Source organism: Cinclus cinclus, chromosome 5 (genome assembly GCF_963662255.1).
Source record: "Cinclus cinclus chromosome 5, bCinCin1.1, whole genome shotgun sequence".
In the NCBI taxonomy this organism is placed as follows: Eukaryota; Metazoa; Chordata; class Aves; order Passeriformes; family Cinclidae; genus Cinclus; species Cinclus cinclus.
This window is the reverse complement of record NC_085050.1, coordinates 43,452,952-43,475,335: the sequence shown is the minus strand read 5'-3', so window position 1 is coordinate 43,475,335 and position 22,384 is coordinate 43,452,952.

Genomic DNA, 22,384 nt, shown 5'->3' with positions numbered 1-22,384 from the left:
CCAGCTCCAAGTAAGATACATGTTATAAATGCTCACTACAATCAAGTTGGTCAATCAATAAGGCAATTTATTAATTTGTTGACAAGGAATGGGTAAGCAGCACTGGGGATGCAGGGAGTCCATGTTCCACCAATACATCCGTCCTGCCCCTGGTCACTGCCTCTTTTGTAGGCAGTTTCTTGTTGGGCTGTGTCATGCCTACTGTGCTGGGGTACAAGTCCAAGCAAGCCTGAACATGTTGGCTAGCTCCTAAGCAGCAGTGGGTACAAGCTCCCACCATGTGCGGACAAGGCTCAAACATATTTTAAGGTTACACTCCTAGCAAGCAGGTAACAGCAGTAACAAGTCTGTCCATGTTTGCACAAGCCTATGTTTTCCTTGTACATAAAAAGTGGATACAATTCATAATTACAGTGGCAAAAAAAGAAAAAATGCATAACAGCAAAAGCAGCAATTCACAGCAAAGTGGTTTAAACAAATATAATGAAATTTTATATTTTCCTTTGTCTCATGTCTATGCTTTACTTTAAATTCAGTATTTTTGTTTATACTGATCCATGGTGTGTTTCCATAATGACATGAATCATTATGTAACATCTCACATAAGGGATAATAATTGCTCATAAATGTAAAAAGAAGAAGAATAAGAGAACGTGGATGAGAGAACAAAGCTGTAGCATTTTGTAAATGGGTCATGGATCTCTTTTGTTTGATTTGTCTTTCCTTCCTGACTAGCAGATAGAGTTCTGAATGCATAATTATCTTTCTCTCTTCTTCACCCATCTCTTTTCTTATGCCTAGAAACCCCTGCTGCAGGTCAGGGTGATGTAAGCTAGCTGCTTACCCACTGTACAAAATCAGGATAAAAAGGGCCCTGCCTGAACAGGTGATGAGTGATTTGTGTGAATCTCACTAAACCCAGCCTCCAATTCAGTTCTTCAGTGCTAATGGAAATAATTTCTCATTTACATGGACAGTCTTGAGGTGATAGTCAGACTCAAAGCTGCCCTTTGGGAAAAAAGGTAAGGTTTGTCCCTAGGACAAACATATAATGTATACACAGCTGCTTCAAAAAGCCATCCTGGGATGGCTGGTTGTGGAATCAGTTCATACTAAGGTGTAATCAGTATCTTTGCCCTGTCTTGCATTGTGCTACAGCTTCAAAACACTGCGCAACAACAAATGTGAAAGACTTCAGGGAGCTAGTGAAATTCAGCAAAGTGTATTAAAAATGGAGAAGCAAAAGTCTCTGGTAAGGTAATTAATTAGATTAACAACTAGCCATGTTTCTTTCATTCTCTTTCTAAATGGGGAACAAAGAGATGACATAGACTTTTATTCCAGAAAGTCACTCTCCCATGAGAGAAACAAGGTCTTCCCAAACGTTGCTGACAGAAGGCAAGGAAAGGTAATAGATGAACCATCATGCAGATGTTTACAGAGATTTAAGATTTATGTGTGAAGACTGTTCAACCCTGAAGATGCATTATTTTCTGTAAGGAAACAACTGACAGAAACTGAGACACAACCTTTTCAATTTCTCTTCCTGTCAATGTAATCCTTCAGACCTGAGAGTGAACTGCAAATTACCCACCTGCAGTTCTTGGGTGGTACAGTACTCAGTTCGATTTTTCCTATGTGATTTTTTTTTTTTTTTTTTTGTGAGAAGTAATGTGTTCAAGTCTATGGCTGGACTGATACAGAAAGAGGAAGTTACCATGTACATGACATACCATGACATACTGAGTCCTGGAATAGAACATTTAAATATTTTGGTGTTGAGATATTACAATGTTTGTGTTGGTTAATTTAATGTTTTGTCTGTATGTTTGAGATTGGTGGCACTGCCAGGGCCTCTGCTACTGACCTAGAAGAATAGTCAGCATGAACTGTCAAATATCAGGCACTACAGCTAAGGGATATTTATGACTTTTCTCCTCTCAAGGCATTGAAGGAACAATTCATGTTGAGACTTCAAATAAAAGGTAATACAAGAAAAGGCTATTTTACTTTCTATAAGCATGAGGGAAAAAGGGAAGAAGAGTGTAGTATTTTTAGGATATTGAAGAGAGACACAGTTGATACATTCTCAGTGTTTTAAATTAGACTGGTGCTGAATATGTACCAGCTAAGTAAGGAAAAAGATATTACTTTTCTCTGTACTGGAGAAGGAAACTAAGCAAGTCTTTATTTAAAATTTAATCAGATTTGTTAGGACAGATGAAAGTTGAAAAGAAAGACTCACAGATATGTATGCTTGGCAGAAAGCTCTTTGAATGTAGAGTCTGAAGAAGGAACAGAAATGAAAGCAAGTTTTGATATAGAGGGAAAGAATTGCTGAGCCAGTTTTACTGGATAGCTAAGAAGGCAAAGGTTATGTTAGTTAGAAGGAGTTTTTATGGCTCAGAGCAAAGGATAAACCCACCTCAAACAGATGTTTTTACCAAGCAGAAAAATTCCACAGGCACAAAAGACATCTGATGTTGAAAGTAGAAAAAAGGTCTCAGAATTTTCCACTGCAAGAAAACTGAGAAACAACTTCTAGCTTAAACTGTAACATACTAACTTTTTGTGATTGGAAAACAGCAACATGAATATGGTAATGTTAGTAGTTATGATAGCCTGTAGGTAATATTAAAGGTATTGTTTGGTTTTATGTATTAAGATGCTCAGTGAAGAAAAGTATATAATGAATTGTAACCAGAACTGAGGCAGCTTCAGACAAGCCTACAGCTGTGGCTAGCAGCTGCAGGCTAGGCTGTGTCACTCACGACCTGTGAATTGCTGTACCATCTGTATACAGTAAACAGCATTTTAAAGAGCCATCTGCAGTCCCACATCTCTGCTAAGGCTCTTACACAAATTTAGACTTCAGTCAATTTCTACGAAGTAGTTACATATCTACTGAATCACTTTAATTTTTGACAGATAATATTGTACTAAAGAAAATACAGTGTGATTGTAATTGGATTTGGGGGTAATATACTTTGTGGGAAACCAGATTATTAGGATAAATTTTCAACTTGGCTTAACCTGTTACCCTGTGAGGTTCCTGTCATTAGACTGTGACAGGCTGGACTGCCTCACTGACTTGAAATCTTTTCTACCTGAAATGTGCCCAGCTCTTGTACCTCCCTTTGCTAAGATATCATATGGCTATTTATTTTCAGTCCTTTCCCTTCCTTAGACAAAATCAGGCTTGTGAAGTGGAGGGAAAACATCCTAATGTTATCCCATTATCCCAGTTTGTAATGACACATGGCCATCTTGAGACAATGTGTTATTTCTATACTGCTTTTTAAGGTCACTACTTAACCAAGGTAAGCAAATACATTAATTGAGTAGATGTTATGACACCCAGATCAGCTTTCAGGATTCATAAATTATCAGGGGATGGGTCTGAAAAAGTCTTTGAGATTGTGAAGATGAAGCACAATATATTACACAGTACAAGCCAAAGCAAGGCAAGGTGCAGAGTTAGGCAGGCTTTTACATCAGCACTGAAACTGCCCACAGTGCAAGTGAGAGTACTTGCTGAGAAAGCACCAGTATGTAAATATTTTTCTTCTTGCACACAGTTCACAGCTTCTTACTCAAGTCTTCCCTAGGACATTAATTTAAAATAAAAAGTGTGAGCCAGTTTTGGGGGGAATCTTAATATTTAACTTTTTTAGATTGCTTGCAAGAAATGTTTCTATTCAGATCTCCTATGTCACATTGCATACCTTGTGCAGCTGATGGCCTGAGGCCAACTACTCTACCTACTTTCAAGCCAACTTTGATTGTTCACATTATACAGGAAATGGACTGCTGAATGGAGGAGGTTTTGCTCTGTGAAGAGCAGTGGGTTGTATTTGGATGTTAATACATGTTCTATTAAATTTGAAGGCAGGAGTTGAAGAGATAAGAATGTGGTAGAAGGCTTAGCAATGGTTTTTAGCTGCTGTAGAAGTCATAAAGGCAAAGAGCTCTGGTTGTACCGATCTGGGTAAGGGCCTAGAGAAATTTTGGCTTTTCTTATAGGCTGTGTTCTACCCCTTACTCTTTCTGTTGTAGTCTCTTTTATTTATTTTGTTTATTGACAGTTAACAAGTCTCACTTATTTTGTAATACTGAATGCAGATTGTTTGAACCAAGACCTGAATATTTACTAGTTTTATGAGGTATCTGGTACATAAAGTAATTAACAAACTGACAACTCAGTTGGAGTTCTCCTGGCATGAAGACATAATGCGAATGTTAATAGCTTTTCTTTCAAAAGCAGTGCTCTCTTAAAGCCGTAACAGGGAATAAATGTAATTGGGGATGTGAAAAACAAAGTTCACAATTTAGAATTTTAAAGGTTTAATAAGAGAGAAAACCAGGGATTTAAAAAAACCAAAAACAAACAACAACAACAAAAAAATTGGCTAAAGAACACAGCATCAATGTAAAACATTGTTGTTTGTGTACTGTTATATTGCTGGGATAAATGCATATTCATTACTTTATACATTATTCAAATATTCTTTTGAGTTTTTGATGTTCCAGGAACTCTCTTCTTTCTTTTTTTTTTAACCTCTGACTTGTCTGCAGGACATTCTGTAGATTAGGTCAATATATTTTATTTCTTCCTGTGTTTCCATCCTGTTGTTTCATACTCCCTGATAGCAAGGAGTTGATAAATCCTTCCTGGGTACTTATGCTCTGGTTTCTGTCACTGTTATCACTTAGAGAGGCCAGTCCACATATGTAAGAAAAATAATTGCTTTACACCATTCTCTAAGTTGGTTACATAGAGGTATTTTAGTCTCTATTTTAACATTTTGCTAAAGCCTATGATACATTTATCACACTACTAGTCATAAAAACTATACAGTGTATACATAAACTGACAGATTATACGATACAAAAGCAGTTAAAAGTAAATTGTACCAAATCAAAATACTTGTAATGCAAAAAGCTAATCTATGAATGCAAAAGCCCATATTATATTGTCTTCTATAACAGGGATACATGAGTAGGGAAGAATTCTGAAAGTGAGATGTGAATTCAACTTAAAAGGCTCAGTGCTATTTGTGGTAAAGGACCTGGGTATGTGACAGCTCAGCATTGCACACCTGGCTCTTCAGGATGAAAATTCCTGCCTCTAATGCTTGTACTTGGGTCACTGTATAAATCAGTAAGTTTTTTTTCCTGCATATAGCATTGTAACATGCAAATGTTACGATAACCTGTAGGATGGGAATTTACAGAATGCTGTGAATGAATGTTTTTTGTTTGAGCTGCTGTCTCGGTGTGCAAAACAGGTGTCTTCTAGGGAAGGCAAGAGCGTCCCTTGGACTGGAGAATGTAAACCCCCTCTCTCTGAATTAGTATAATTTTGAAATTAAGGTGCTCTCAGGCAAAGATATAGGGATAGGAATAACAGTCCTTTACTAGTATGTACAACAAGACAAACAAAACAACAACTATGGAGTTAATGACAAACAGAACCAGGAACCCAGTGCCGGTTCCTCTCGGCCGCAGGCACTTTCCCTTTGGTGCAGTTCCCGTCACAGCCGGCAGGGAGCGCTGGCGGCTCCCGGTGCACGGGGCCGGTGCAATGATCCCCCCGGGGCTGCAGGGGGCGCTGTGCTGAGAGCTCGGGGAGCACGCGGTAATGGCGGCTGGGTCTGGGATGGGAAGGGATGGAAAAGAGAGGGTTTGCTTCATGAACCCTGGGGCAGTGTCGGTGCCGGTGCTCCAGCAGGACTCTCAGAAACAGCAAGCTGAAATGGCAGGGCATCCCAGCAGGGCAGGGGTGCGGGGTCTAGCAGCAGAAGAGGCAGCTCCCAGCTGGGCTATGGCAGTGGTAGCCGTGACTGTCCTCATTTGAAGCCGAGTGAGTGAGAGAACAGCTGCCCTCTGCTGTCTTTTTACCTGCTTCTAATCTCGTGGTGTCTCTGTTCCTCCGAGAGTAATTCCCAAAACAGAGGAATTCCCCCTCCCTTATGTCAAGTATCCAGCCATCAGTGCTTCTTAGCAACTCAATGGGAAAAATTCCACAGGTAACAAGGAAATAAAAACCCAACCTCCAACAGCTGCTAATGTAGCTTTTTCAGTAGGGTGACTGGTTGGATTGTAAGCCTTTTGAAACAAATAATGTTTTATGGTGTAAGAGGCTCCGGTGTTCTTCAAAGCGCCATAGTCCCGTTGAAGAGTAACCTACAATATGTAACCTACATGCAGTTTGGCTGCTTTTGTGATAACGTCAGATATGGAATTAAGATTTGGTGGTGGAGGGGAAGAAGTAGGGAAAACAGTAATGGCTAATTTTGTACATGTGACCTACTTTAGCTACTGATTATGTGATAAACAAGAGAAAAAAATGCATGAAGAATTGTCGGGAGATCAAAACTACAAGAGAAGAGGCAACTGAGAAACTCTTTAAAAGATGGTTTATTGTCTTATGACATCAGTCTCACAGAAGGTGGGACCTATGGCGTTACATTCAATGCCATAATATCAGAAGCCACCTAATTATTAGTTACAATGCCTTGTGTTGATATTTTAGCCAATCACATACTTCTATGAAACTTGTTAGCACCTTTTTACTCCAATCAATTGCTTTGCTTTTCATAGCTTTGCTGCAATGCATTATTATTTAACCAGTCATATAATACTTCACAAACCTACATTGATACAGCTTAGGCTTCTAACTAACTTTATAACAGGTTTTATTACTAAACTTTAAAATCTTTTATTATCTTACTTAACATACTGCTTTGCTTACATAATACATATCTCTGTTTGCTTAAAACCTATTTCTACTTAAACTACAGACTTATATTCTTGTTTTATGTCTGTTTCACTTCACTGTCCTAACTCTCTAAGCCTTCTCCAAGGTCTTAGGTCAAACATTGTATGCATCTCTGAGCCTGTATGCACAAGGCCCTGAGAACTATCTGTGATTACAATCACCACAAAGAAATATTTATTCCCCTTTGTCTACAAATGTATATAACACACTAAATGTATTTCTGCATGCTTTTAAAAAATTCTCTGTAGCACTCTCTCCTCTGTGAGCATGTATGATTATGCACTAAGATGAAATTAATCCCTTATTTTGAAACTCACAAGCTCAACATTTGTCCCAGCTTTGCTTTCAGAAAGAGATTCAGACATTGTGGTCTCCACCAAAGGATGGCAGATTGTTGGCATAATCTTTTTCCATTTGTTTCTGCAAGTGAAACAGTTAATAAATCAATCATGCATTATTACTGGATTAGCAATCACACTCCCAAATTCTACCAGTTGTTCTCACTCGTTCTCCTGAAGATTACATTTAAATCCTATCACGGGACAAGATTCCTTTTGCTTTGCCTGACATTAGCACCCTAGTGTCCTAGAGCCAAAGTCAAGTCACTAAACTAGCCTCTCTGTCATGGTGGAAGAACAGACTGCCTTAACTGGATCCACTGTTTCTCAAGAAGATTTTTTTCTCCTGTCACTCCCTCCACTTCTTATTTTATTTTTTCCTTTGTTTAATTTTTTTCCACCTCAGCCAATCTGAAGCTGGACAGAAGGAAGTTTGCCACAATGAATCACTCAAGAGTCTGTTGTGGGGTCATACATAATGGGAGAGTTTTGCAAGGCTGAAGACTGCAGAGGAGCTGGAACCAAGAAAATTAGGAGAGGGTAGGTACTTAACAAATTCTTTCTTTCTGGTTAATTAAGCTTGTTTGGAAATGCTCACCAATGAAATGGCTTAACTCAGCAGTGTTAACTCCAGTGTTAACTCCTTATTTTGCCACATAAGCTACTTTATATTTGTTTATATTTGTTTTCATGGTATTATCACTGGGATTCATTTACAAAAGCACTGGACTATTTTATAGGCAAAACAAATTCAAAAAGCAAGATTACACTTAAGTTACCATGTGCTTAATTTTTAAGGAGTCTTTGAATTTAAATGTTTGGGTTTGAAACCTGAAATATATAGATATGTTGAGGGTTAGTTCTTTCTTTTTTTTTTCCCTCTGTGGAATTTTCCCCATTGTCATGCTAAGATACCTGTTGACTGGGCCCTGGTGACAAGGGGGAGGGGACGGGAGGGAAGAGAGAAAGCCCCGCGAGATTCAAACAGCCAGAAGAGGAAGCGGAAGGCTGGGCCTCGGCCCATTTCCCCCGCGGAGTTCGGACGAGAAGGACGATCGCCGTCTGTGTCCCATCCCAGCGTCGGGAAACCACTATCCGATTCTGCCTGGCTGCCTTCTCGCTGTGAACTACCACCATCCAGCACTCTGCTGAGCACCAGGACCGACACCGTGAGCGGAGAGCTCTCTCTCTCCATCTCTCTCTGTCCCCCTGGGACAGCTCTGCCATCACCCCCAGCCCTCCTGCGGCTCTGCGGGACCTGCCCGCCCCCAGCACCGGGAACTGCAGCTCAGGGAAAAGGTGCCTGCAGCCAAAAAACACTGGGACTGAGTTACTGTTCTGTTTGTGGCTAATTTCATAGCTGTTGTTGTTCTTGTTTGTCTTGTTAGATATACTAGTAAAGAACTGTTATTCCTACCCCCATATCTTTGCCTGAGAGCTCTCTTAATTCCGAAATTCTAATAATCGGAAGAATCACATTTTCTTTCAGTCCAAGGGGAAGCTTCTGCTTTCCTTGGCAAACACCTGTCCTTCAAACCAGGACAAGATACTAAAGTATTTTTAATAGTAGTGAATATTCTTACGGTTTCATGTTTTACTGCATAGAGAATTCACATTAGTATATCTGTAAAATACTTTTGTTATAGCCTTCTAGTTTTTTTGCTAACCTGTTATTAGACATGAAGGATGGTCTAGAGATTTAAAATGTTAGTATGCAGACAAAGAAAACAGGATATGAACTGAAAGGTATAAGCAGTGCTTAAAATCTGCCTTGAACCCATGATGTGTGATTATGCAAATAACTTCTTCAAGTGCCTCCCAGTAAATACACAGCCACAGTATATTTTCTGTACTATACTTTCTGATGTGATCAGCACAGTTACCTTCTGGGGTGAATGGATAGATAAAGGAAAGGGCTACCATTCAGATCAGGGCTCACTGTGTCTGACTCTTAAAGTATTAGACTGGTTCACTCAGAACTTCCTTGATTCACCAAAATTTTAGCTTATAATGTTACTTTTCTAGAAACTGCAAACAAAAGTGGTGGACAAGGAAGTGTGGGTGGGGGGGTTAATGTTAAAAAGCAAAGACCAATGCAACTGGACAAGAGAGAGCAGTTAAATGTTAAAGCATCAAATCAAAAGGTAAGAGAAATCTTTTCCAGTCAGCTCAAATAATTTTTTTTTATGCGTAGGGAGAGCAATAATGTGAAAAACAAAGTCTGGAGGCACCCCACCCAGACTGAAAGCAAACTTTGGTTCATACCAAGAACGTCCTTAAATAAAGACCTAAATGGGCCAACTTGCTACCATTTAGTCCACTACCTTCACCTAATACTTATTCCTCTGTGGACAGTCTCAGTTCACAAGACTGCATTGAAAATTCAGGTTATGGGCTCCTCATTGTGCATAGAGTATTTTGGTGGCTTTCAAACCACCTCTTCCCTTTCTGCTTTTCAAACAGTGTTTTTCTGGCTGCTTAAAGCTCTGCTTCATGATATGTTCATTGACAGACTTGCTGCCTGTGTATGACTGTTAAGAGTTCCAGCCCAGGAGACCATGCATGTGGCCACCACTGTTGTCACATGTTATGAGACCCATGGGTTGGAGACAGAGGCGACACACACACACACACACACACACCAGAGCTTCCATGTAAAACATGTTTTATTGTTCAGATTCTTCTTATAAAGGATATTCAAAAGTCACTGGTCCACACAGCTGATTGGTCTAGCCTTAAAACCACCCAGCTCTCTGACCAGTGAGATGTCTGCAGCCCAGGGTGGAACGTCATTGGGTGAAGTCATTGTTTGGATTTGAATATAACCTATCATTGTCCAGCCAGGGGCTGGCCCATGGAATGGGCTGGGTCTCTTGTTTATAGCTGAATTAATTGTCCAGTATAAGCCCGCTTGTACTGTGACAACTGCTCCTTTTCCTTTATTATTAAAATTTGCAAACTGCTGTTGTCTTACTTGGAAGGACCAGTGCAGATAGGGTGACAGAAGACAGCATGGGTTTAATTTGAATGAGGTTCTAGCCATATGCGCCATGTATGACTGGAGCTGCAGCATTCATGTCTAAGATCTGTTAGGTGAGTACTAATATTAGGATCTTTCAGGCTAGCATGTAACAGGCCATTTGCTTAGAAGTTACAACTTAACACTACAAACATTAAACAATTTAGTTCAAAACCATTTCAATTAAAAACATATGTTTCTACTTATTTCTCCCCTCTTCTTTGTTTTATCAACTATAATAAGAAAATATGCAATTTTGAACAAAATGAACAAGGTAAAACTTACAACTGCCTATATACTTTACTACCACCCAGGGTCTGCCAAGGAGGTTTCTTTTCACAATGAGGACTTGAAAGGCCTCTTCTGGACAAGGCTTTCTCATTTATCTTGAAGGAAAGGGGTTTAGCTTCTGCAAGGCCAAATTAACTGGTCAAAATGACCTGCTGTTATCTTTAGGATAGAAACACCTGGGATTATGGTATATTTCTTTTACCAGCCAGGTTCAGGGCCAGAAACTTGGTTGGCAAAGGTTTTCCCTATTATATTTTAAAAACAAACCTTTATTAATATTTATTTGAAAAATTCCTTAACGCAACTCGATAAACAAGAAAACACAACCTTTTAAACTGAAGTCATAACTTAACTCTATAAACATTCAACTTTAGAATTGTCAGAAAAAACCTAACTTGACAGAAGAAACAATTTGTAAACAAAAAAAATTTGGTGAACAAAAACACTGTTTTGTAAACAAATAAAGTCTTTATGTGAGCTGTCATTTCAAGAGTTCCAGATTTAAACTTCAGGACATACTTGGCAAACTGTTGTCTATATTTATAACACTGGTGTGATACCTTCACAGTAACTGCAAGAGAATTAGCTTACAAAGATAGATGAATCAGTTTCAACTTTAGCACATGGAGATGTTGCAGTCTTCCTTGTTGAAGAAGGGGTTATTGAACTAGCCTAATATTTTCTTTCGTTTAGTATCAGCTTATTAGAGTCTGCAGGGAATGAGAACCTTGTCAGTCAAAGCAGTTGCAGGTGGGGTGGCTCTGGGGCTCTGCTGACATTTTGGAGGATGGCTGCACTTTACTAGGCAAACGCCGCCATGTCTGTGGCGTAGGAACTCGGCGCTGCCTTTGTCAGCATTGCCTTGGCTGGTGTTGCTAAGTTCCTTGGTTTGCCCTTTTACTGCCCACATGTAGAGGGCTGCCGACGTCTCACCAGGCTCGCTCAGAGCCTTTGCCGCTAAGTGGCAGCTGTGCCCTGTGGCCAACGCAGTTTTTTCACGACGGCTTGATCGCTACCGCCTCCACGGCACCACGCCCCCACCCGCTACTTTTGCTGCTGTTTTCCGCTTGCTGGGCGCGCTGTAGGGCTTTTTACATGCCCCGATCTTTGGTTTCGGCGTAGGGGCGGATGCCCCGGGGCCTCCTCCCCGGGGTGGCAGCTTTTTGCGTGGCTGGGGTGGATCAGAGTGCCGTGCGATCACAGGCGTCTTTTCGATACGGCGGACTTGCCGCTGCTGTCGCGGCACATCTTCGCAGATCCGCGCGCTCCTCCCCCGCTGCTGCACCCCTCCACGAGGTATACGAGGGGATAGGCTGCTGGAAAGGTATTCTCTAGCCCACGCCGATACTGCACGGCACAGGGCGGCGCGAGTTTTCCTGTGACACTGTTAGGGCTTTTCTCTAGGCTAATCGAATCAGGGGGTCGGGGGTTATCTTTTAGTTCTCCTACAGCCCTGGTAAACTTACAGCTGTTGACTGGAAACGTTAGAAAGGCCCGGAGGGGCTGCCGTGGTGGCACATTCTTCTCTGTCTGGTCTGTGAATACAGAGCGGCAGTTCGGATTCAGCCGCGAATGCAATGAGACACGGTGCAGGGGGATGAGGGCTCTGGCTTTCTCTCCTGGTATCGCTCGCGTTCCTTCCAACTCTGGTAGGGGCGGTGCGCTCGGACAGCGGGTATTGTGTCTCCCGGATCTCCCGATGATGCATTTCTCAAACCCGCCCATGGAGGTTGGGTTGGGGGCGGAGCGACGCCTCCGGAAGTTGAGATGGAAGCGGAGCCATGCCCCACGGGGATTGGGTCGGGGGGCAGTTTCCGGGCAGGGGCGGTCAGGGTGTTTCTATGGTGGGGAGGGGGCGGTCCCGGGAGGCTGATGGAGCAGCATCACAGGCTGCCCAGCCATAATGGCGGCGTGGTCTGACCCAGGATAGCAGTTCCACGCAGGCGCGGGATGTTGCGGCGCCCCAAAGTACCCCCGCGGCACATGAGGCGTTCTGGCGCCGCACAGCACTTCGGTGGGGGCGCATCTTCGCCACTTACTATGGTTCCATCCGCTGGGGCATTGGTGCATGGGCGGGGTTGTGGAAAACGGCTCGCCACGGAACGATTCAGACGCAGAGGGTGCATTCAGGGCAGCACAGCCGTGTGGGGCAGCCATGTTGTCCGGCCACCTCCTCTGCAGGCTTAGAAGGGTGCCCAGCTCCCCCACAATCTCCTCCGGCGCCCAGTCCTCACCATGTACCCAGGTATTTAATAGTCTCATCAAATCTAAAGTAAATTTCCAAGGCTTTAAAACTTTTATTGCACTTTCGTCACCTCTGGAAGCTGCTTGAATTATAAATTGGCCAGTTCGTGCCCAAGTATTTAAATCAAGAGCAGCTTCTTTCGTTGTGTCTAACCCTTGGTGACCCACCCGTGGTAAAGCTAACAATGCCTCTTTATCATATTCTACTGTCCATTCTTCTAAAAGAAGCAACCTTATCTTCAGAACTGGAGGTTTCTACACAAGACATCCATCCCCCCCATGGCTCCAGTGATTGTTTTCTATTTTCAGGAAAATAATTCTAAGTTTGAGCGGCTTTCCACTACAAACAGCTCTGCTCGCTGTATTATTCCAGCTTTTTTGCTTAGGTCAGGCTCTCCTTGCCTAGTTTTTTCCAGCTATTTACTGTAGGGAAAAGCTCTGTACACTGCTGTATTTTTATATATCCACATGGGCTGTTCTGTCTCTCCCAGGATGTCTGTTGTCCTCACATGGCATCACCATGTGTTATGGGATTTGTGGGTCGGAGACAGAGGCAACACACACACCAGAGCATGTTCCATGCAACATGTTTTAGCATTCAGGTCCTTCTTTTATAGGATATTCAAAAGTCACTGGTCCACACAGCTGATTGGTCTAGCCTTAAAACCACCCAGCTCTCTGACCAGTGAGATGTCTGCAGCCCAGGGTGGAACGTCACTGGGTGAAGTCATTGTTTGGATTTGAATATAACCTATCATTGTCCAGCCAGGGGCTGGCCCATGGAATGGGCTGGGTCTCTTGTTTATAGCTGAATTAATTGTCCAGTATAAGCCCGCTTGTACTGCAACAGTCATGCCAAACACAAACATATGATGCAGGAACCAGAGGACTCACATGATGTTTCTCTAATGCTGGGTTGCTTTGTTGCAGACTCGGAATGAATGCTTACTTACTATGTGAAATTTTATTTGTTCTCTTTGGGTTTCAGCTTCTCCTCAAATGGGGTAATAAAATTTTGCTTGCTGTATAAAAATGTGGAGGAAGACTGTACAGCATCTATTTGTGAAATTATGTAACTGTTTTAGATGAAACGTGATTAAGAAAATAGAGAGGCCTTAAGATAATTTTCAGTCCTTTAAAGCTATGAAACCCTGTAATGTCTGGGGCCTTTTGGTAGCATACCACTACCTCACACTTTTCTTTTAAAAAGAAATAAATTAGATGGGTAGTGCAACCATTTGCATCTAAACTTAATATGATATGCAAACCTAGTGTGATGTAAGGAAAGGTCATCCAGAGAATATTAGACTAAGCTCTGTAGCCTCCAGGAAAATCTAAATTCAGTTCCTGCTTTGTTTTTTTTAAAATTGTCTTGGGCAAGGTGCTTTGTCAATAAGGTCTCTTAGGACCTAGACTACCTCATTACAGAGGAGGCATTGTAATGATAAATACTTGAGGGACAGTAAGCTGCCTCAGTGCTGCTGTGATGGAAACCATGTATGTACCTACCGTAGTCAACTACTCTTCCCTGCAGCAGACCCTACCTTCAGGAAGGTGGCTTCATATCTGGATATATGATAAGTAATATTTCAGCATTGTGAGTTGGTTCCCAGACTGGTATTCACTGGGCAACAGGATATCATGTGTGCACAAAGAAACAAATTTGAAATACTGAGCCATATTGTCAAGCTGGAGAAAGACACAGTGCTTTCATCTTGTGGTGTGTACTCCATTATTTTTTTTCATTGTCAGTACTGCCTCAGGACACTGGAATCGTGAGCCTCCTTTTCTCCAAGCTAAACAACCCCAACTCCCTCAGCCACTCCTCATCAGACTTATTCTCTAGACCCTTCCCCAGCTCCACTGCCCTTCTCTGGACATGAAAAGTGATAAAAGTAAGATGTTTTCTGTTTGTTTGCTCTATTCCTGACAATGCCATGTGGAGGTTGATAAGCTTGCCATGGCTCTAGGCACACCTCTGCCCTGGAAGGATGTCCCTTGAATGGATTGTGATTGGCTTATCTCAGCTTCCTGAGGAGATGGCCCTTAGGTGGGCACATCCTCCATTATCACGGTGAGCTATCCCAAGGGCTTCAGCTATCTCACCATGCCTTAGTGCCCATGGTGATTCTTTGTAACCCATTGGTCTTTCCCCCTTTGGTACCACCCTTGCTTTCCCACATAAAAATCCTAGCCTCTGCCCTGTTCACCAGGGAGCCATCATCCATGGCCTACTTCACCGAGTTGCTGGATAATAAAGGAATCTCTGTGCAATTGCCATATGATGCTTCTGTCTCTCTGTCCCTGAGTCAGCCTGGGATAACCTCTCAAGCAGATCTCAAATCACTGCCCACCTTGCTGACGTTACCCAGCAGCCAGGAGAACTGCCAGCTCCCTAGAAGGCTGTCCCTTGGGGGACCCTCTCTCTGGGAAGGTTGTGGCATTCCGGGTCAGGGCAACAGACATGCCCACCCCCCCAGCTGCCTGCAATGCAACTGCTGGCAAATTAAAGGCTAAATAGAGTATTGGAAAAAGGTGTGTTCAGGGAGAAGGTGTAAGATAAAATGTCCAGTAGAGTATGCTGGAGCTCTCCAGACGTGTGAAATCACAGGACTGAGCTAATGTGTAAGAAATTACACCGACCCTCTATGGTGGGATGGTTCTCTGCCTAATTATAAACAGCTTTATCCATAGGCACTCATAGGCATCGCTTTGGGTATTGAAACCCCTGTGCCAATATTCATTCCCAAACAGAACTTTCCTTGGTGTTATGGTTTTTGTAATTCACCCAGTTTTTTTGTTTTTTTATAGAGACTGTGGAGATGACATATTAATAGGATATAATAAATACACAGATATTGAAAGCTATGGTGTTTTTACCATATTGGATGTTCAGCACTGTGTAAACACAGAACAAAAAATCTACTTAACCCAGACCGGGCTGTTGTGTTTGTTTGAATGTTTCATTGCTTGGATAATTGTACACAAGCACAGCATGTTTTTCTCTAGCTGCTTTGTTTCGAGCTGAGGGAAAACATATGATAAAGTGAAGGGGTGCACTTCAGTGTGTTCCTCTGAGAGCTACCTGTGCTTTTGGACCCCAGAGCACGCTTACTAAAGAACTGGCTGATGAAGAACGCAAAGGATGGGTCTTCGTATGGAAATCCAAGGGAAGGTTTATTGGGTCTCAGATGGAGTCCAGAGACAAAGACAAACCTGGGTTGAGGGGACAGGGTTAAATATGGAAAAAAAAGCGGTGGGCCTGATTGTCAGTGTCTAATAGGGACAGGGGAAAGTGGTGCAGAGGAGGGGCAGCCAACCAGGGAAACCAATAGGATAACAGGGATGGAGCAATGTGGCAAATTAGGACCAACAGAGATCAGGAGAGAGGAGAACATTCTAGGAGAAATACAAATAAGGTGAACAGGGCTGACAACAGGGGTGGGACAACTGTACAAACCACTAGAACTTAAGATATTTGCATGTGCGTGCAAAGGCCTATGGAAGGAAGGTACTTCTCACCCTAAACTTAGAGGGGAGTTTCTCCTTGCCTGGCTCTGTCTCTCCAACGCTGAGGCATTATAGCTCTAGTGATAGGCCCCTGGCCCTTCCCAATAAAGGACAAAAAGACTAGCTTGCAGCAGATCATCAAAGTAGATCTCATTTTAACTGGAAAATGTGGAGCCATTTATTCTTACTTTGTCATGTTGCCTGCCAATTATGTGCCTTATATTTCCAGTCACTTTAGCACAAGTATCTTTAATGTTCTTTGTGTGCATGTTTAGAAATGGAGAAGTTTGTGTTTATTTGTTGTACTGCAGAGTTACTGAACTGCTTTTGCTTAGATTTGATATTTAACTTTTTTAAGACTAGCTGGAAATTGCCAGTTTGAAATATGAGTTTCAAAGCTCCTCACAACTGATACTGTAGAATTATCAGGAGATAAGGAGAGATGACAGGAACTTTCAATTTTGCTTCTTACCTTTGATTATTAGTTGCCTACAAGGAAGACTCCATAAGGACACTATGCTAGTATTCTGTCCATAGTTTCTAGTGGCTTACTTGTCTTTTTTTTTTTTTTACTGGAAACTACCTTACCTTCAGTTGTACTAGTGTGGCTGACTTCAAACTTTCTGTGAAACATTCAATTTAAAAAGGAAATAAAATGTGTTTACACTTCACTAGGGCAAACCCTTTTTGCAAATCTGTTTTGGAGTGTAGTACCATGAGTTGTGGGATTGTGCAGGGCATAAACTTCTGCCATAGGGCTGTGACTGTGAGAAGCAGAGCTAGGAGCCTGTGCTAGTGGATATTTTTCATCGTTGAAGGAACAATGACAATGAGCAACAACAGAAAATGCAGATTCTCTTTAGAATTAAAATTATAAGATTCATGTGATTTCTGCAGAGAGTCCTCTGGGTGTTTTCTCCTATTACAAAGAAGGAGATAGTCCCTTTCTTAGGTAATTGCAAGTTCCAGTTTTACTAGAAGTGTGTTCTGTGTACCCTGCATGTCGTAAAGGAGTTGAACAGGTTGTGCCTTAATTTGGAAGAGGATGCATAAATAATGGTGTTATTCTTTTAGCATCTGAGTCAAAGACCTTTTAAATGTAGTAGAAGGTCACGACTGACTTAGTGAACCCTAAGCCAGTAACTCCTGCTCAACAGTAGTCACTGCAAGACGGTAATCAAGTGGATAGAGGCACTTTTGCAAAGGATCCAAATCATCATATGGCTCAGCCTGATTTCTTATCCCAGGTCCTTCATCAGCATGACTGCTTTCATCTTTTTGCCTAGTTTTGCAATAGCCTGAAGCATCATAAAATCCCTCAACCCTATGCTCTTTGTTGCATAGAAGTGTATTCTTTGACAGACTGCGTGGAACAGACGTCCTTCAGCTAGCATTGAAGTCTATAAGAATGTTTTAAGGTTCTTTTGTTACTGTTTTTCTTGTTTTGTATAGGAGGATGGTATGTTTTGTTGATTTGTTTCAGGACTTTTAGAGACTTTTTAGAGGTTCATTTGGTGTTTGAAAGCAGCTGGAATTTCTCTCTAAACTTGCCAAATGGAATTTATTCCACAAACCCTTTGTCATTTTAAGAATATGCTGCCAACCCTGACTTTTTAGAATAACTGTAGCTTTCTTTCCTTATGCTGTCTGTCATCTTGTTTTCCAGGAATTTTTGATATAGAATAAAAGCTTGAAAACATATGCATAAGGTGGGCACATTTCAAAAAGAAGTTTGAGTTTTTAAAGAAAAATGGGACGTGAGACAAAGGCATATCGGAACACAGACCTGCTGGACATTTCAGATCAAATATCTGTTTCATGCTGTGGCGTGTAGAGAAATCTAGGAATTCATTTGTAGCCAGTAACTGAGCATGTGAAAATTGTATCTGTGAAATAAAAAATCATGAAATATTGCTGTCCATGCAGTGAACATTGCTATTTTGTGGCTCACTTTTCTATGCAAATGATTTTTACTTTGCTTGTATTGGTCTTTTCAACAGGGGTCTACTGCACAGTTCCTGGTGAAATAGGAAAGAATCCTAATTTTGAGCACTTTTGAATGTCACCACAAATATTTCTGCTGAGTACTGTAAATGGAAAGTCCAAAATAGCTAGAAAGGACCAGTCCAATCAAACATGTTACACAGTATATAGCTACAACTCATGAACCCTACAACACATAACCTTACAAATCTTCATTTTTCCATTTGTCTTGATGCTTGTATTGTATTGAAAAATCTTAGGAAAGAACAGTGATGATAAGCAAGCTAATAATACCGTTAAAGAGGTGATGCATAGGAAATTGTTGCCTGCTTTGCAGGTTTGTCATATACTGGAATTAGGATTGAAAATTACTCCTTCAGAGGGAGAAGTATCTATTGTCATTACAGAGCAAAGAACAGGAACATTCGGTCTTGGAGGATGTTCCAAACATTTCTGATGCAGTTTAGGAATATACATGTATGTACACATCAGGTTCTTGCTCAGTGCTTCCTTGCCCAGATGGAGTCATATGTCATAAATCATTGACAAGGTTTGATACATGGTCCTGACATTTTCCCTACAGGTCTCTTGCATGCTGGGATATCTTCAGCCAGTGCTAATCAGTGGGGACAACATTTTCTCCAGACTAACACTGGATTACCAGCTTCCAGCAGGCAGAACAGCTTAGAAAAAGGCAGTCCTCCTAACTTTTTCTTGACTCTATGATTAAGAGTGGTGAGGGCTGGGCACCTTGAAAATGGCTCCAATACCCGTCTTAATGATCATCCATACCCATCAGAGCAGAATGTTGCATTTATTGACAGTTAACCTAAATCCCTCATAAGATAAATTGAAGCATAATATGTTTACATAAGCCAAATGTAGAGAGCAAAGTTGGTAGGTGTATAAATAAGACAAAAGAAATAAAATATTTCTTCAGCTAGCAAGCAGTCAGAATACTTTGGTGCTTTATGGCTGGGATCTAGTTCTTCAATAAAGCCCACTACTTTGGATTTAAATGTCACTGAAAATGCCCTGTATTTATGGGTTACATATATGTGGTAAGTGGCCAAACTTTTCTTGGAATTCTGTTGAAATTCAAGCATTCTGCCTCTTAATGTTTTCCTGTAATTCTTCACTTTCTTAGGGGTCAGTTTAAATATTCTTACATAGGACATGTAACAGTTCACCTTACTGTAGAAATGCTGATGTATTTCAGATGTTAGCTAGGCAATATTTTTCTTTCCAGATGACATACAGTCTTGTTCCTTCACTGGACTATAAACGAATCATTATTCCATTGTGAGATAAACTTTCTTTCATCTGACTGATGATGCACAAACCTCAATACATAGCTTTTCACAAAGCCACATCCTTATACCAACAGTACTACCAGGTACAGGCATGTAAGAGATAAAATGTTAAGTACATTTCCAATTCTTGAGGCCCATCATGTTGATAGCCAGCACTTTTGGTGAGACTGTGGATTTGAGATCAAGGGTTCCCAGGCCTTAAGAGATCCAGTGACAAGTTATTGTCTGAACCAGAAGATGGAAAGGATTTACTATAGTGATCCACTTTTTAAGTCCTATGTACAGCTAAAGAAACATTGTTGCTAGTTACAGAAGGACTATTTTTCATGCTCTGTTTATAAATACCCAGGATAAAAGTAGATTCTACATAAGTTAAGGGAGTCATTGGGGAGGGAAAGAGTGCTTTCATTGCTGCTGAAGGGTAGGGAATATACAAGATGGTTTTAGATAAAAGGTGATTTTGTTGAATTATTTAGCAGTGATGCATTCCCTCCATCCAGCAGGATGTGTCTGTGTCCTGCTTTTCCAGTGTGAGGGAGCTGAGTACAGTGGTACTGTGGTATATGCTCTGTTACAGAGGGTCTAGATCAAAGATCATAATGAAATGTCACTGTGAAAACCCCTCGCCACTATTTTGTAATGCTCAGTAACATGTGAGAACGTGTGAGAACAAAAAGAGGTCTTTGAATTAGTTCTTCTGCTCTGTTCTTTATTACCCTATGTAATTCCAGCTACACACAAGAGACTTAATATTAGTGGAACTATGCTAGTGAGAGAAGAAAATGAAGAGCAACACCTATCTTGACTTTTTAGCTTATGTACATGTATGTACTGTTTTCCAGTTTCTTTGTGTATGTACATAAATTGATTGAAAGTTGCTTAAAAACTGTGTACTGCATGGCATAATTGATAGGGGAAAAGGATCTTACCAAAGACCTGGATTTTACCCATTAGTATTTATTGTAGCCTTTTTGATTGCAATGGAAAAAAAAACAACCGATCTTTTTTACTTTCTCCTTTGCTCTTCTTCAGACCATAGACCCTCTTCTTAAATATTATGTATGAAAGCCCAAGTCCACAGAGGTCTTTAGCAAAAATCCCATTGACTTCACTGAAACCAGGATTTTCCCTGAACTGATAAAATAGTTAAGCATTACTAAACCACACATGCCATAATGCACACCCAAAATGCCAGGGGTTTCTTTTCAAGGACTGGCTGTCCTAGTTTGAAAGACAGGTGTTTGCTAAGGAAAGCAGAAGCCTTTCTTTGAACTGAAAAATGTGATTCATCCTTCCTACAGATTATGATTTTTGAAATTAAGGGAGCTTTCAGGCAAAGATACAGGGGTAGGAATAACAGTTCTTTACTAGTATGTCTAACAAGACAAACAAGAACAACAACCACTATGAAATTAGCCACAAACAGAACAGTAACTCAGTTTCAGGTTTTTTTTTTTGGCTGCAGGTACCTTTTCCTTGAGTAGCAGTTTTTGGTGCTGAGAGCAGGCAGGTTCCGCAAAGCTGCAAAAGGGCTAAGGGTGATGACAGCGCTGTCCCATGGAGAAAAAAGAAATATAGAGACCCTTTCGCTTTTAGAGACTTTTTCACTTACAATGGTGGCTTCAGTGCTCAGCAAAGTGCTGGATAATGGTAGGTTAAAGTGAGAAGGCAGCAGTGCAGGGTCCAACAGCAGTGAGGATGGCTCCCGGCGCTAGAATGGCAGAGATAGGTCAAAAGTGGCACAGATAGGGCAAAAGCGGCAATCGGCCTTCTTGTCCGAACTCCGCGGGTGAAATGAGTCAAGCTAAAGCCTTTTTTTTCCTGGTTGTTTGAATCTCGAGGGGTTTCCTTCTTCTTTCCCCTTCTCCTTGCCATTAGAGCTTAGTCAACAGGTATTTTAGCATGATAATGAGGAAAATTCTACAAAAGGAAAAGGAAAAGAACCATCCCCCAACACTGGCAAAAATACTGTTGCTAGATCACAGGGTATTAAACCAGTGTTTCTGTTGTCAGATATCCAGCAGAACCATTGTTGATATGCAGAGGAATGTTACTAAGCGCTCCACTCCCCAAAATGTTCTTAATGTCAAAAGCAGAGTGTACCTTTTAACATGTTGCTTTAGATTTTAAATATGCTTGCTTATTTGCAGTGCTTCGGAATTTACCTTTTACATGAAGTGCATCTGCTAAAAAATGTCAGTATTGTCTTTTAACTTTGTTTCAAAATATCCCAATTTTGTGTGTGAGCACTGAGTAGGATAACCAGCCTCTGAAGATCTGTTATGAGCATCTCCAAAGTGTTTCTGATTTGTTTCAGAAGAACTTTGTCTAGGTATAGAAATGTAAGAACACTTGCTTCTAGGACTTTCAATAAGGATAGTTAACTGATTCTATATGAAACTTCCCTAGGAACTGTAATAATTTTTTATAGATTGCTGTACATTTGCACAAGTAGTACTGTCTGTAACTTCTGAATTGATACAAACTGCTCAATGATAATCAAAGAGTCTGTATTTAATACCAACTTCAATCTGCCCAAGAACTGAGCACCTCTGTAGTCATAGGCTGGAAGTGCCAAAGGAAACATGGAGCTGTCCTAATGGGGCTTCTTCCAAACAATTTGCTGGGACATGTGAAATAGACATAGATGCACCAGAGCTGACACATTTTAGACTGTTAATGTGTTTTTTCTTGGGTATACATGGATTACACAAAATTAGGGGCCTACTTAAGAATATGTCCAGACCACGTTGCTTTTTGTAAAGGACTTTGCTCACACACTACACTGTTCATCAAATGTCTCCACATTTAAATGGATCTGTATGTTTCATTCACTGAATTAAAGATTACTTCCTGCAAGCACTCAATATAGAAGGGAGGCTTCCTAAAGATGTAGTTATCCTTA